Raw genomic sequence first — 15837 nt, forward strand, 5'->3', positions numbered from 1 at the left:
CCTTCTCCAAACTACCACACTGGGATTTACCAGAAAATACAGAGCCTTGAAAGCTGGTGAAAAGTCATAATCAGACAACAATCAACAGCAGCCTGAAACAAGCAGAAGAGTTGAGCTGGTGCAAGCGTGTGGGGGACAGGCAAGAGGTGTGGCCCCTGTCACTTAGAAGCAGTCAGATTAGTGAAGATAGAAACTGCCCAAATCCTTCAAAACTACAAAAGGGAAAGGGAAACAGAGGGAAGATGAGGACAGGGTGCTATTCCTATAGAGCAGATCAGAGAATAATTTCTTTGCATCCTCAGCTTCCAAAAATGACTGATGGCAACAAACACTCTCCTAAAGTTACAATCCTAAGGGGTTTCATTACAGATGGTACATAAAGAAAGCCTATTTACAGAGGGGTGCCTTTCTTACAAACCACCTTAATCCTTTCCAGCTGACTCTGCAGAAGGACTGGGGCCCAGTTGCATGGCTCTCCAGCACTTGGGAGAGCTTGCAGCCTGCAGAAATCTGCCTGGGATCCTCATGTGAAGCTGGAAACTCAGTGGAGTGCCAGAGGAAAGGAAACATTCCAGCCCATTGAGCAAGGGACCCTCTGCCTGAGCCATTTGAAAGGAAACACCAAGCAAAGAGCTTCTGTGTTATTACAGCCAACACCAGAGGGTGCAGGGTATTCACTAACATAGAGAAGACCTATTTTAATCCGTACTCCGTCTGCTTTTGAATCCTGGAGACCTGCATCCCAGAAATATGCCCACTAGGCTTGGCTATTACAGGTAATAGGATAGATTTTTTTTTTCCCTGTTAGAAAATGAAGAGTTCAGGGCAGGGTGGGGGGAGTGTGTGTGTGTGTGTGTGTGTGTGTGTGTGTGTGTGTGTAAAGTAAAAAAATAGGCATGAAAGATCTGACTTTCCTAGGAAACTTCAAGATCTCACTTGAAAATTAAAAGTATTCTAACTAGAGATTTTCAACAAAATCTTTCCAACTTTGGGGAAGAGAATGCTTTTTTTCCACCTTGAGTGCTTAAAGGCCAGTGAAAGCAAATGCAGAGCAAGAGCTTCTGCCAGAAAACTCACAGATAAAGGACATTGAGAGGACTGAAATATTACTGTCCTCAAGTTATAAAGTACAGCAAGATTCAGTGACTTGACTCAGAGACCCCCTCATAAAGACTCTGTGGCAGAACCTGGAAAATTATTTTGCCCAATTCTCTTCCAATGCTGCCAAGAGAAGGATGCAAATCACTTGACCATGGTACTGTTAAAAATGATTAAAAAAAAAAAAAGATAAAACCTTGCTGTCATTTTTCCAAAGCACATCTTATTGTCATTTTTTCTGTGCTGTTAGTTGACAAATCTTAGCTCCTGTGTTCATTGTTCACAGATTATTACCAACTGATATAGCTAAATCTGTTTGACTCCTGCAGGATCCCCAGAGCATAGTCCTTCCAGACCAACCACTCATTTACAGTAAGACCCGTCTGTTGCTGGGGTCTGTAGCAGAAGGTATCACTAATTAGCACTTCTCCCTACAGGAGCATCACTCCCCAAACTTATGTTTAGTTTAGGATGCCACTTGTACTTGTATACTGTGTCTTTGGAACTGTAAGAGACAAGACAAGTCCATCTGGCCCACGACTATGAGCTGTCCTTAAGCAAGTGGGTTTTGACCACAAGCATTTCATAGCCATTTGCACGCAGAGCAGAGAAGCTCCTCATCGCCACCAGCAGCAGATGGCAGTGCCCTCTGGGGACTGATAGCCACACGCTCACCTTGCCAAAGCCACCCAAGCTTGGGCTGCCACAAAGTGCTTTCCAAACCTAATCCATGACTATACTGGTACAAAAATGTTGTGGTCAGGGCTTCTTTACTGGATTCAGGGGCATTGCACAGCCTATATGCCTAGATCCAGAGAGGAAGGGAGCTGGTTTTGCTGATCTTGGGTATCTTTTGATAGAATTATTTATCACTAAGAGATACAACCAGGTGTGCCCCAAAGTTAATTAGCAGTTTTCTCTGGACTGGCTCAGTCCCTCATTAGCTCCTCTTCTTGTAATAACTACCATCAGGCAGGGGAAGATGCCCCTGTACATGCACCTAGGCAGGGGGATGAGGGTAGATTTTGCCTCCAGCATCCAAGAACCATAGAAGTGGAGAAGATTTTGCCAGAAAAAAATGAGATATTTGGCAACAGTCATTATCTAGAAGAGTCTGCTGCTGTCAGTACACTGAGCATGCCTGGGCTTACGGCTCCTTGGATGTCAGCAATGATTCATCCACTTTGCATAGTGAAACCACAAATGAAGGTTGTGTGGAAGCAGCACCTTGCCCCCATTGCCACTGCAGAACAAGATGTCCTGCTTACATCCCCTTTTAGGAGCTATGATAGCACAAGCAAGCCACAACCACTAAAAGGCCAAGGCTGCAGCAAATTGATCTTTACAAACATTACACAGGCTCTATATTTCACACACCCTCCCAGTTTGCTGACTTCTCTGTGTACCTTTTGTGCTTGTAGAGGAGTGATATGTACGGCTGATAAAAATCACTGCAGAGAGGGTGTATTTATCAACCATGTTTTGCAAAGGATAATTTTAAATAAAAACATAGTATGGATGTCTCTATTGAATCTCCCCTTACTTCATTAATCCATTGCCTGCCTTTCTCTCTCCTGCTTTCCTACGTTGCTTTCTCTGACCCTTGCTAGGTTTTGCTTTATGATGAAGTATGGAAAGAGCCGCATTCTGATTTCTTGCATCTTAGCAGCAGCATAGCATTATCCTACTAAGACAACAGTGTAAAATTTACTCATGTGTAAACACATGCAAAACTAAAAGTTATCATGCAAAACTACAAGATTCTTTTATTCATTATTGTTTCTCCCCAATAATTTTACCAAGACCCATGCCCCTTCCCTTTCTTTCTCACAGTTAAGACAACCAAATCATGCATGCTTTATTATATAATTGGTATTTTGAAGGATTAATTACTTTTGGTCATTCAGGTTATTGAATAAAAACAAAGGCATCCCTGTTCTGAGTAACAGTGTTCTATATTATCCTTGTTAACATTTTGTCTATAATACAAAAATAAAGATTGACGCAAGGGCCATCAGTGATCTCATTCCATTTCATGTAGGAACTTCTCTCTCTTTAATTTCTCCTCCATGCTATGTTAATTTGATACAGTCCTCAGGCTCCTAACACGTTAGCAACACTGCCCTCATTAAGGAAAGTGAAGATATCACGAGGGAACTATAATATTAAATGAATGTGTGTAGCCTCATTTCTTAGAGCATCACATGACGGAAGAGCAAAGACCTACAATTTTGAGGGAAGTGTGCAAAACACCTCTGTCAGTTGACCTTTCTGGGGAAGCACTTGTAATGCAGGTTGTTACTTCCTGATAAACTGCTTATGCTCCAAAATCCACTGAAACATTACTCTTTTGTGCAGATTCTATTCCAAGCGAAAAACTCTCAGACTTCAACATCTTAGACTGTGTATGAAAATTGGAAGCCATCTTCAGTGGAACAAACCTGCTCAGAAACACAGAAAGATGTTCTCAGTGTGTTCCAGACTTTATTGTAGATGGGAACGTATTGATTTATGACAACTGAAGACCTAACCATTTGTGTCCCAAATCCCCCTAGCCAAAACTCCCCTTTTTCCAAAGTAGCCTGGGACTACTTCAGACAGAAGGGTCAGGCTCTGAATGGAAATCAAAGTATCCTGAGCTGGTCTTGGGATCCCTCAGCTTACAATCTGTAGATATTCATGGTCCTGGTAAGCTTTGTCTCATTCCCTGTGTCTTCTTTTGGCTTCATCCACAGCTGGGTTTTCTTGACTAGATGCAATGTCCAGGTATGTCATACACAAAAAACCACAGAAGAACCTACTGCTTTGATGAGACATGCTGTGCTCACAATTTCCTGCCACATAAATGGCTGGTCAAGGCTACTTTGTTTTCATTACCACTAAGCTGAGAGGGGTCCAATAATAAGAAAACATAAACAGAGGTTACGATTAAGCATTAGAATTAGCATACTCGGGTACTCTTAATGAAAATCTCATCTAAAATGCATTTCATATTTCCTGCATCCTCCTTCCAACAAACCTGGATGATCCTTGTTCGTATAAAATATAAAAGAATAATTTGACGACAGCCTGTCATCACTTGCTTCTGTCTGCCAGATCTCATGGTGTCTGTTTATGCGCATGGTAGGCATTCATAAAACCAGCTTCTGTTCTGCAAGTTGGCAAACAATATGAGTGTGCTATTCACAAGATAGCCAGTGGCAAGCAGAAAGAGTAAATGCAGTGTCATGCTCACACCTTTTAATTCACCTTGGAATACTGACCCAAGGTATATCCTCATTTCAGCTGCACTCTATTGTGTGGGAATGCCTCAAATTAAGGCAACGTAATCTAGGGAGAGGTGGTTAGGATCGCATAGTACCAACTGCAATGGAAAATCCCTAGAGGAGGGAGAGCATTTGCAAAAATGATGGAAATTTATTGTGCTGACAAAGGTGTAAGTTACACCGGCTTTAGAGTGGGAAAGAAAAAATGGGTAGGTCACAGATGGACTAATAATGCCATTTTTTCTAGCTTTAGCTTCTTCTGCATGTGTCTAAAAGAAACAGCCCTTTGCATTTGAAAATGCAATCTCCTCCTGTTCTCAAACACCCATACAGCTTTACCTGGGTGAGGGTTGAGGAGGAAGAGGATTACTGATGAACGTTACTTAGCTCTGATTAGTGAGGCACAGAGCGGAAGAAGGACTAAAACTAACGAGGGAGATACTGAACACAAGCATAACCAGGCAGCAAGGAACACATGAGTAGGCAGCACACTCTGACAATTAGGTGTAATAGTCTATTTGCCAATGTCACATAACAGAGGTTTCCAGCCTGAGACTGAACTATAGGTTTTTATATAATTTAAAGGCTAGTGCCAGGGCAGGTAATCAACTGATTACAAGGATCCACTGCCATCATCTAACACACACACACAAAAAAAAGTTTGTACTTAATATCTGTGTTCCTAGTTTCTAAACACAAAACAGAAACACATGAATCTATGAGAAACACCACTTTACTCCAAGTTCTCTCTTTATCACTTCAGTCACTGTTTCTGCATATTCTTTAATTTGCATGTTGCAAATTGTCTTTTCTTTCCCCTCAAGCTACCTAGTTAGAAACAAATTAACTTTTTTTATATATATATATAATTTAGTTTTAGAGAGTTTATGCTTTAGCTTTTACTTGAAAAATGAATCTTCCTTGGGAGAAGCAATGTCCCTTGTGGTTGAACACTTGTAATGCTGGAACTGTCTCTGAATTTGCTGTTGTTTGCATCACCAGTTACCTGTGACATTGACCTTAACCGATTATGGTGTGATTTTGGAAACACTTAAGGGGATCATTACCTAGAGGTAGAAATCTGGGAAAGACAGCTCTGTGTCAAACGGTTGAGGAGGAAATATTATAAAAGGGTCATGCTTAGGGATGACAAAACATCCCACACCAGGAGAATGTAATTCTATTAGGGAAATGACTGCACAAGAGTGCACAGCCAAAACGCATCACTTGGCATTGCTCCCACCTCAGAGGCAGGTATCAAGCTACTTGTGCATGAAGAAATCTATCCAGCTGTCTTTTGTCTGTTACCTACAGAATCCCATTAATTTCATAAACTTGTCACTGCCTTAAATTCCAAAAATACTATCCAAGGGTATTTTTAGCATCCAAGCAACTGGGAATCAACAATAGTCTTGGGAAGGGGCAAGAAGGGAAATTAGGGTTAATAACAATCATTCATGAAAAGCAATCTAAACCATTTTTTAATTTAATTTGGAGTGCCAAATTTAGAGGATTCTTGAATGCTAAGGCCATTTTCATCACAGTGATCCTGTGTCTTAGTGAGTAGGACCAGACTATTAGTCATTTTTTGTGACCCTGAGTTATCAAGGACATGCTGGGCAAACAGCCAAGGTAATACAAGCTCAATAATAATAATCTATACTTAAAGTTAACATGATGGCTATTACATGACAGCTCTGCCAATTGGAGGAAGGTTAGAACTTCCAGCTCTGGTAACTGCTTGACTTAGCACTTTTTTTAGTGCATGAGAAACATTATAAAATAAAGCATATATCTTACAAGTGGGAGAAAAGTCATGCAATGTAAGCAGCAAAGAAATGGGAAGAGGTAGCAGAATGATGGGGGTGGAGAAGCAGTGAATCCAAAAGCAGTTTGGACATGTTTTTTAGAAAAAAAGGCAGTAAAACTCCCCTGGCTCCATCTGCACATAGGACTGTCATTGTGTGTGCCAGGAGAACAGATCAAGAGATTGATAGAAGCCCTGTTCTATTTAAAAGACATGGAAATGTGTGGAATCAAAGAAGTCAGAAATTACAAAAAAGGCCAATGAAAGACTATCTACCTTCTAGGATTGTTCTCCGGGGTACATTTCTTGGGGGTGGTTGCCTAGTTGCATCATTAAAGTCTCCAGCTCTCATCTCCAGTTTCACACTGTGGAGTTCTTTACCTTCAGTTTTCAACCTTTTCCAATATGTATGACTCTGTTCAACACAGGAAATACATATTTCATATATATGTACTTTTTTGTATACATACTTGTTTTGTTTAGCAAGTGTTACTGGTCTTAGTTACTACTGTGGATCCCATAGACTCTCAAGGATCCAGACAGCAACTGGCTTCACCCATTAATTATCTGTCTTGTGACCCACAATGTCCCAGGGACTGCAAAAGAGTGAGTTCCAGAAATTGTCACTTCCTTTAGACTGTAAGGATAAGATGGTTGCAAAGCTTTTTTCAGCTGTAACGTGTGGATTTTTACCAGGTTACCAGGAATCTGATGTTGTATCTATTAAATGTTTCCTTTACAATATCAGCAGAAGACTGGCCTCCCTGACTACCTTCCAAGGAAAATCAGGAACTTCAGCTGAGTGCTCTAGCCTACGATTGCATTGAGACAAAACTTGTTCTAACTCTATACCTACTCCATGGTCAGGATCACTCAAATTAGGCAATCTGGTCAGTCCCACTGATGTAGCTATGTTATTCTTCAGTCCTCTGCCAGGTGAAGGTCCTCTCAGAAGGGCCATGTTGATCCAAAAGTGACCAGGAAAGAATAAGCTATTTCTTTTCTGAATAGGCTAAAATGGCGCTTTCCCATACTGTAAACTTCCAGGGACAGACACCATTTATTTCACCTCCCTGTACAATCAAATACAATGACATTTACTGCAGAACTCTTTTGGAGTTCTGTGTTTTTGAACACAAAAATATTACCTTTTATGTGACCATAATACCTCCAGTAAGGCTAACACAGTGAGGCCCACATGGCTATTGAAAGTCTTACTCTTAGTAGCACGAGAAACTACTCAACAAAGCACATGTGAACTGAGGCAAAAGAAAACCAGCTTGGGTAAGAGTACCTAGCAAGATGGACTGCAGAACACAGAATGGGCCTGTATCTTTGGAGTCTCAGTCAGTGACCTACTCACTACCCTGTAGCATTCAAACTGATACACAGAGCTTTAAAATGAAAAATGGCTTCAAAGGAAAATAAATTGTTTTTAAGCACAGGTCTACTTTAAAAACACATAGCATCCTAGAGCTAATCAATATTTTGTGCCTATCACATTTCTCTTACATAGTATTTTTAGCAATGTAGTGCAAATTTCTCATTTTGCCTTTCTACAGAAAAATAATGAAAAGCATTTGATAGTATGTTTAACAGGTATTCTAGTGAAATACACCCTGCTTAAAGTTCACTTTTTGAGAGACCTTAGATTTATATATGAATTACAGCAGGTTTTACTTAAGAGGACTAAACTCAAATGTTGACATGGTGCTATAGTACTCTGTGAAATTACTGACTCCACCTCTTCCTCAGCTTCAAAACATACAGATGCTTTAGAGAAACCCACCAGGAACATTAATATGATGATGTGTCAGGAGCAGACTGCAGCAAGCAGGTGAGTTCTGACCTCACAAAAAGCCAGAGTGTCTCAGAGGGCTCTTCGCTGAAGAACAGCAGCATTTTCCAAACATGAGAGTGGAAACAGAAGCTGCTTAAAGGGAAATAATCCTCTTTGTTGAGCAGTCATTTTTTTCTAGATGAAAAGGAAGAGAATTTGCAAAGCCACAATGTACCTCCGAGACGTAAATATATATTTTATTTAATAAATTTTAGGAGAAAAGATAGTTGACTATAATTTAAATGGCCATGTTAAACTTGCTACACAGACTATTCCAAATTTAAGTTTGAAATTAGTCCAGCACACCAGCAGTGTCTCAGAAATTTCTCAGGTTTCTGTCACCATGGTAGCTAAGTGGCAATGGGCTTAATTCTGCACTCTCTGAGTCCACGGTCAAACTTCTCCTGGCCTTAGCAATTCTGGATCTGACCCTGTAAATCCGAACATGCTTGAGACCAGAGTTTGATTTCTAAAATCTTTTTACCCAGTTTCCCACGGCAACTTGGGTTGGGAATTCTGTGAAGACCATTCACTTGAAAGATGTCTGGGGGAGATTTCTTTCATTCAGCAACAAATCCCTGACTGATTAAAAGAACTATGTTGACAGCTCAACAGGAAGCCATGCCATCCACTCCTTGGGCAGCAGGCACTTCTGGCAACATGTGCCAATTTAGAAGACAGGGAACAGTAAGGGAGGGGAATCAGGAGTCAGACAAGGTCCCTGGAAACTTCCAAGCTGTTTGAAAAATGAAGGGAATTGTTATCTTGTTTAAATGCAGTCCTCAGTCTCTCACAGCCAACTAGACAAATTAACCATTATACTAAAATATTTCTGTTGTCCTCAGTAGATGATGGTAAAATGTAATGATTAGATAATACACAGGAGCATACATAACTCCTCAACAAAATCATCAGCTCTGTGGGACAGACACTTCTAAAAACCCAGGTCCATATACATAAAGACTTGGGCTCTAATACCTTGTGGTTTTATCCTCTTTCCCAGAAGGTGTAAGGCCTGAGAGATCATGTTATCTCTCTCTCAGCCTCTCCTTAATGACTTGTGAACCAGCTAGCTGCCTTCAGCCAAACTGGCAATGTGAAAGAGGTCACAAAAGTAAGAAGTTTCTACGTGCTCTGTAAAAGAAGGTGGCTGTGTGGAGTACAGACCCCATGTTAGTGCCTTTAAAAGGGAAAGGGGTGTGCGATGAGGTCAGTAATTAGGTCTAGTTTGAAAAGAGCAGGAGGGGGCCCCTCCAAGAGGAAAGCGGAGGAAATCAAGGGTGTTTTTTGGCACACTTATGGTGGAAATTGAGGAGAAGTGTGTTACAGACTGTGTGTGGGCCGGGACACAATTTCAGAGGAAACTAGACTTCATTAATTCTGCTGCTTGGTTGTATTACTGTTTTCTGTGAAAATGATGAGGATTATTAGACATAGCTGGCTCAATTGCATTACCAGCATGAAAAGGCCTGAACCAAACCATGAGGATGATGAGAAAAGAAGCTCAAATGCTGAGAAGCCATGTAATATGTAGTCATACACAATAAAAGCCAATATCAACATATAACATATGCATGTTAATTAAAGTCATGTATGTGCTGAAAACCCTAAAAAATACAAAGGAACCTGCAGGGCATTTAGAGCAAGGGTGGCATCAACATAAATCAGTATTGTTTTTCGGACGTACCTGAGTTCAGCCAAAGGTTCTTCTGGGAGTTCTTTGATTCTTTGGGAAGTCAGACAAACCAAAACACCTTATTATTGCACTGAAGCTTCATGTGGAAGTGTTAATTCAGAACTGATGACTGCACTCTCTAGAAACACACCTGAACAACTTTCTGTTTTGTAGGAATATGCTTAGAACATCAGCATAAAAGCTTAGCGATAAAGCAGTGTCAGCCTTAAAGAAACACATCCTCCAGATAGGACAGATCTCAGGTGAGGCCTGTGTAGAGAAATGAGGAAGATGTAAGCTATGCAGGAGCTGTCCTTATGGAAGTGACTAGAGTCAGATTCTGCTCCCATTTGTGGCTTGAAAAGCAAGAGCCAGCCTGTACAAATGCCAGGCTTTTTTTCCCATTTAAAGCCGATCTGGGGAAAAAATCTGGTTTCTATGTGAATTTAGCTCTTGCTGAAAAGAGGACTGTCTCACTCTTTAATTGTTAAAATACTGCTTTTTTAAAAGCAAGCAGAAGGCAAGGCAAGGAGGGAGTTTTGCTCTACAATTAGGAAGACCCATTAAGCACATACCCTGCATTTTCATTAGGTGACAGGATGAAAATCTTGAGCAACTTTTTCTGTTGAATAAGTATCACAAGGCTCAAGGGGACTGCTAATTCCCTTTCCTACAATGACTCAGGCTGGGATTTCCCCTAGTTTTGTAATTAGCCTAGTTGCTATTTTTCTTCCTACCCATTTTGTTGCTTAGGAGACTGCTAGTCATGCAAACCCCCCCCATCCCAAACAAAACAAAATTTAAAAAGCCAAGGCCCAGCCCTGCCACTGTGATCCCAAGTTATGGAATGCTGAATGCTTCTGCCTCCTGGGATCTGCCCACAGAGAAGGAACATGCTTTGCTAGTATAAAGAGTTGCCAGGGAAGTAGTTCTCCAAGCACAGCCACTGTTTGCTCCCCAAAAGCCAGGTAGTATAGATTTATTTTTAATGTTTTCAGGGCAGTAACAGGAGTTTTTCCAGCAGAACAATGTAACTGGGCAATGATTTATGGGGCAGAGGGTTGGTTATATGACAGAATCATAGAACAGCGCAATTTCCCTGTCATTACATCAGGACTGTGCAGTCCTATAATAATTATACTTGCATTCCTGTCTAAATATAGGAAAACATTCAGGGATTCCTTTTCCTGGGGAGGCTCTGCCAAGCCTATTTGTACATATCCTAATCCAGTATGAATATGGTGCCCCATAATAACTGCTGGCTATTCTACCTCATTTTCAGCAGGAGACCTCAGTCTGCTTCATAAATCTTGTTACCATTAATTTCCTCTTTTCCCTTTACATTTTTATCCTCCCTCCCCACCTTTAATTTTATAAAATCACAGAATGGTCATGGATGTAAGGGACCTCTGGAGATCATCTAGTCCAACCCCCTGCTAAAGCACATTCATCTACAGCAGGCTGCACAGTTGCATCCAGGTGGGTTTTGAATGTCTCCAGAGAAGGAAACTCTACAAGATCTCTGGGCAGCTTGTCCCAGTGCTGTCACCCTTAAGTTCTTCCTCATATTCAGAAAGAACTTCTTGTGTTGCAGTTTGTACCCGTTGCCCCTTGTCCTGTCACTGGGCACTGCTAAAAAGAGCCCAGCCCCATCCCCCTGACACTCGCCCTTAAGATATTTGTGTACATCGGTAAGATCCCTCTCAGCCTTCTCTTCTCCAGGCTGAACAGGCCCGGCTCCCTCAGCCTTTCCTCACCAGGGAGATGCCCCACTCCCCCCACCATCTCTGTAGCCTCCGCCGGCCCCTCTGCAGCAGTTCCCTGTCTCTCCCGAACCGGGGAGCCCAGCACCGGGCACAGCGCTCCAGATGAGCCTCACCAGGGCAGAGCAGAGGGGGAGGATCAGCTCCCTCGCCCTGCTGGCCTCGCTCCTCCTCATGCCCCTCAGGGTGCCGTTGGCCTTCTTGGCCCCAAGGGCACCCGCTGGCTCACGGGCACCTTGCTGTGCACCAGCACGCCCAGGTCCTTCTCTGCCAAGCTGCCTTCCAGCAGGTCAGCCCCAGCCTGGGCTGGTGCCTGGGGTTGCTCCTCCTCAGGTCCAGGATCTGACATTTAGTTTTATTGAACTCCATGGGGTTCCCTCCACCCAGCTCTCCAGCCTGCCCAAGCCTCGCTGGCCGGCAGCGCAGCCTCTGGTGCATCAGCCGCTCCTCCCGGTCCTGTATCATCAGCAAACTTGCCAAGGGTGTGCTCAGTCCCTTCATCCAGGTCATTGATGAAGAAGTTGAACAGGATTGAACCGAGTGCTGATCCCTGGGGAACACCACGAGCTACAGGCCTCCAGCTGGACTTTGCTCCATTGAGCACAGCCCTCTGAGCTCTGCCATTCAGCCAGTTCTCAATCCACCTCATTGTCCACTCATCTAACCCACACTGCCTGAGCTTGCCTATGAGGATGCTATGGGAGACAGTGTCAAAAGCCTTGCTGAGGCCAAGGTAGACACCATCCACTGCTCTTCCTTCTTCTACCCAGCCAGTCATTCCATCATAGAAAGCTATTAGGCTGATCAGGCATGATTCCCCCTTAGTGAATCCATGTTGACTGTTCTTGATGATCTTCTTTTCCTTCACGTGCTTTGAGATGACCTCCAGGATGAGCTGTTCTATCACTTTTCCAGGGATGGAGGTAAGGCTGACGGGCCTGTGGTTTCCAGGGTCCTCCTTCTTGACATTTTTGAAGACTGGAGTGATATTGGCTTTCCTCCAGTCCTCAGACACCTTTCCTGTTCTCCATGACCTTCCAAAGATGATGGAGTGTGGCTTTGCAACAAGATCTGCCAGCTCCCTCATTACTTGGAGGTGCATTCCATCAGGGCCCATGGATTTGTGGGTTTCAGTTTTGCTTAAGTGTCTTTAACATGATCATTCTCAACCAAGGGAAAGTCTTTCTCCAGACTCCTTCTCTTACCTCCAGAGTCTGGGAAACTGGAGGGCCGGCCATGGCAGTGAAGACTGCAAGTAAAGAAAGCATTCAATAATTCTGCCTTCTCTGTGTCCTTCATGAGCAGGGCACCCACCTCATTTAGCTGAGGGCCCGCATTTTCCCAAGTCATCCTTTTCTTGCTGATGCATATGAAGAAGCCTTTCTTGTTGTCCTCGACTTCCCTCACCAGATTTAATTCCAAATGGACCTTAGGCTTCCCCATCACCTCCGTGCATGTTCTGACCACATCCCTATATTCCTCCCAAGTGGCCTTTTCCTTTTTTCCACATCCCATAAACTTTCTTCTTCTGTTTGAGGTTAGCCAGAAGCTCCTTGCTTATTCATGCAGGCCTCCTGCCCTCTTTGCTTGATTTCGTACTCATGGGGCTGCAGCTATCTTGAGCTCAGAGGAAGTGATGTTTGAGTATTGGCCAGCTCTCTTGGACCCTGCTACTGTCTAAAGCCCTAGCCCATGGGATTCCTCCAAGTAGGTCCTTGAAGAGGCCAAAGTTAGCTCTCTTGAAGTCCAGGGCTGCAATCCTACTTGTTGCTCTGCTTCCTCCACGCAGGATCCCAAACTCCACCATCTTATTGTGGCTGCCCTCAACCTTCACATCCCCAGCCTGTCCTTCTTAGTTTGTGAGTACAAGTACCTTGACTCATTGGCTCCTCCACCACCTGCATCAAAAAGTTATCATCAATGCTCTGCAGGGACTTTCTGTACTGTGTGAGCCTAGCTGTGTTGTCTTTCCAGCAGATATCAGGGAGGTTGACATCTCCCATGAGAATCAGGGCCTGTGATTGTGAGGCTACCTCCAATTGTCTGTAGAAGGCCTTATCAACTTCCTCTTCCTGATCAGGTGGCCTGTAGTAAACACAGCAGTGCCCCCCATGTTGGCCTGCCCCATAAGCTCTCAACTCATTCAGCATCCACCCCTAGGAAGAGCTTGATACATTCCAGTTGCTCCCTCTCATAAAGAGCAACTCCACTACCTCTCCTTGCTGTGAAGGAAGGTAAAACTGCAGCCAAGAGAACAGGTCAACAGTAAGAAGTGCTGAAAATTTCTGGACCCTGGTCCAGTCCTCTAATGGATGGATATCACTCTGAAGAGAAACCAGTGTAAAATGCTGTAAAGCATTTCACACAGGCTAGAAAATTAGTCCTGCATTACAAGCCCTGTCTCTTGTTATTTTCTGGCTTTTGAAAAGGACTAAATACATAATTTCTTGGTGTGGCATTGAAGCTCTTTAGATTTCATCCCAGTTAAAATTTCTGGTGCTTATTTTTAGGATCTCAGCCACAGGTTTAAGAACTTAATGTCAGGCTCCTGTGCTTGACATGTTGAATGTGTGGGTTTCTGGCACATGTATTTTAAAAGAAATGTGTTATAAATTGGCTTCCTAGGGCCTGAGGACTTTGGCAAAAGACTTACTAAAAAATATGCAGCATTAGAAAGCAGAACACTTTCAAAAACTGCTGCTGTACAAGATGACTCATAAGGTGATACCACCAATTTTGCTAGTAACACCAAAGGAAAATTATGTCCTAGATCAAAAACACTCAGATGTTGTGGATTTGTTCCTGGGGAAGACATGACATGTTTCACCAAGCTTGTTTCCTCAGCTGAATAAAGTGACTGAGAATGTAGATAATACCAGCACATTCAATGCAAGGGGGTGGCAATGAGGGGTTAAGTTCTCATGTCTTGATCTTGCTCTTATTTGTAGATGCTGACACACCTCCCTTGGACTTTTGGAAAGTAGTAGTGACACCAATATAGCTGTCCTTAATTTCCTGCTTTCTCCTCCAGTCTGTTGTTCCTATCTCTTGTTCCCTATGACTGGTCTTTTTAGATACCCTCTCCAGGAGCTTGTTCAAGCCTTCTTATCTGTTTGCCTAAGCCAGCAGAGCAGTCTATGTAGCTCTTCAACTTTACATAATATTTGCTTACTGTCCAGCGGTATCTTTGAAAGAGCTGGCACTTTCATTGATCTATCTGAAGCATGTACAAAATGACAGATGTTAATGTCCTTTCAGAATTACTGCCCTTCCACTGGCAGCGGCAAGGACATAAGAAGGGTTGTATGTGAACCACAATATACGATCAAGAAAGAACAAAGAGACAGAGGCACTTTCCCACAAGGAGAAAGCTGGTGAGGTTTCATTCAGAAGATGGTAATGTGTGTTCCATCATGGGATGATGACCTAGGGTTGCAGACTCCTAGGGAAGGTAGGAATATGCATCATGGGGTCATGACCAGCCCACCCCTCCTTTATGGTTAAGGTGGGAGGATTTATGTATTAATTTCTATTTCTGTAGCTCTTAAGACCAACACCAAGAGGTCAGGGCCATGCTGGACAGGATGTGATAGTGACATTTAAAACCAAGACAGTGCCTCTTCCACAGTGCACATACCTTGCTACCTAGACAGAATGCAGCACAAAGGAGAGAGTGACACATAACGGGGAGACAAATGGGGGGCAAAGCAAGAGCCTAGCCAGGGGCACTAGATCACACTCACTGCTCAGTCACAGGCAGAGGCAAACATCCTGATTGATGCCTGCTGCAAGCTAACTGGGTCATGCTGGCTGAGGGTGTGAAGACGATCTCATTTTCAGTGCCATCCTGCTTCTGCTACAGACAGCAGTAATAGCACAGTTCAGCTTATATGAGTTCAGGAGCCCCCAGGTAACTGCCTGGAGCCCCCAGTACAATCTTCTTGCCTCCACCAATTGGAGAGCACCTCCATCAAGTACAGGTGCTATAATCCCCCACCATTTCAACATAGGCAAGAACTGCTGAGTCAGATTTGACAGTCAGGTCTTCCAGCACCAGCTCCTGGACTTTGAGCTCTCATCTGTAACCTCCCTCAGCTGGAAACTGCTTGGCTCAGCTAGGAACACTTCACATTAATTTTCTCCACTGATTTCCTTTGTAAACCTGTTGTGCTTCACCTCATAACAAGCTCTTCAGCATCCTCATTATAGTCTCTACTTACACTGCCAAGCATGGCACGCCACCAGATCACTGCTTGGCATGTCCACACTTGAGTAAAATCCAAATGGAGCCATAGGAAGGGCAGAGAGAAGAGAAACAATTCTGAAGAGGTTATGGGGAGTATGAAAAGGGGCAAATATCCCAGCATCCTGTTAGCTTCTGCCATGAG

At 43.2% G+C, this 15837-nt stretch overlaps 1 protein-coding gene across 2 annotated transcripts in view; it reads right to left on the reverse strand.

Moving 5' to 3' along the window:
* The window catches only part of KLF7 (Kruppel like factor 7), a 111981-nt gene that overhangs the window by 12723 nt on the left and 83421 nt on the right, over nucleotides 1-15837 (reverse strand). The window lies entirely within an intron of this gene.

This window comes from Falco naumanni, chromosome 8, assembly GCF_017639655.2.
Source record: "Falco naumanni isolate bFalNau1 chromosome 8, bFalNau1.pat, whole genome shotgun sequence".
Taxonomy (NCBI): domain Eukaryota; kingdom Metazoa; phylum Chordata; class Aves; order Falconiformes; family Falconidae; genus Falco; species Falco naumanni.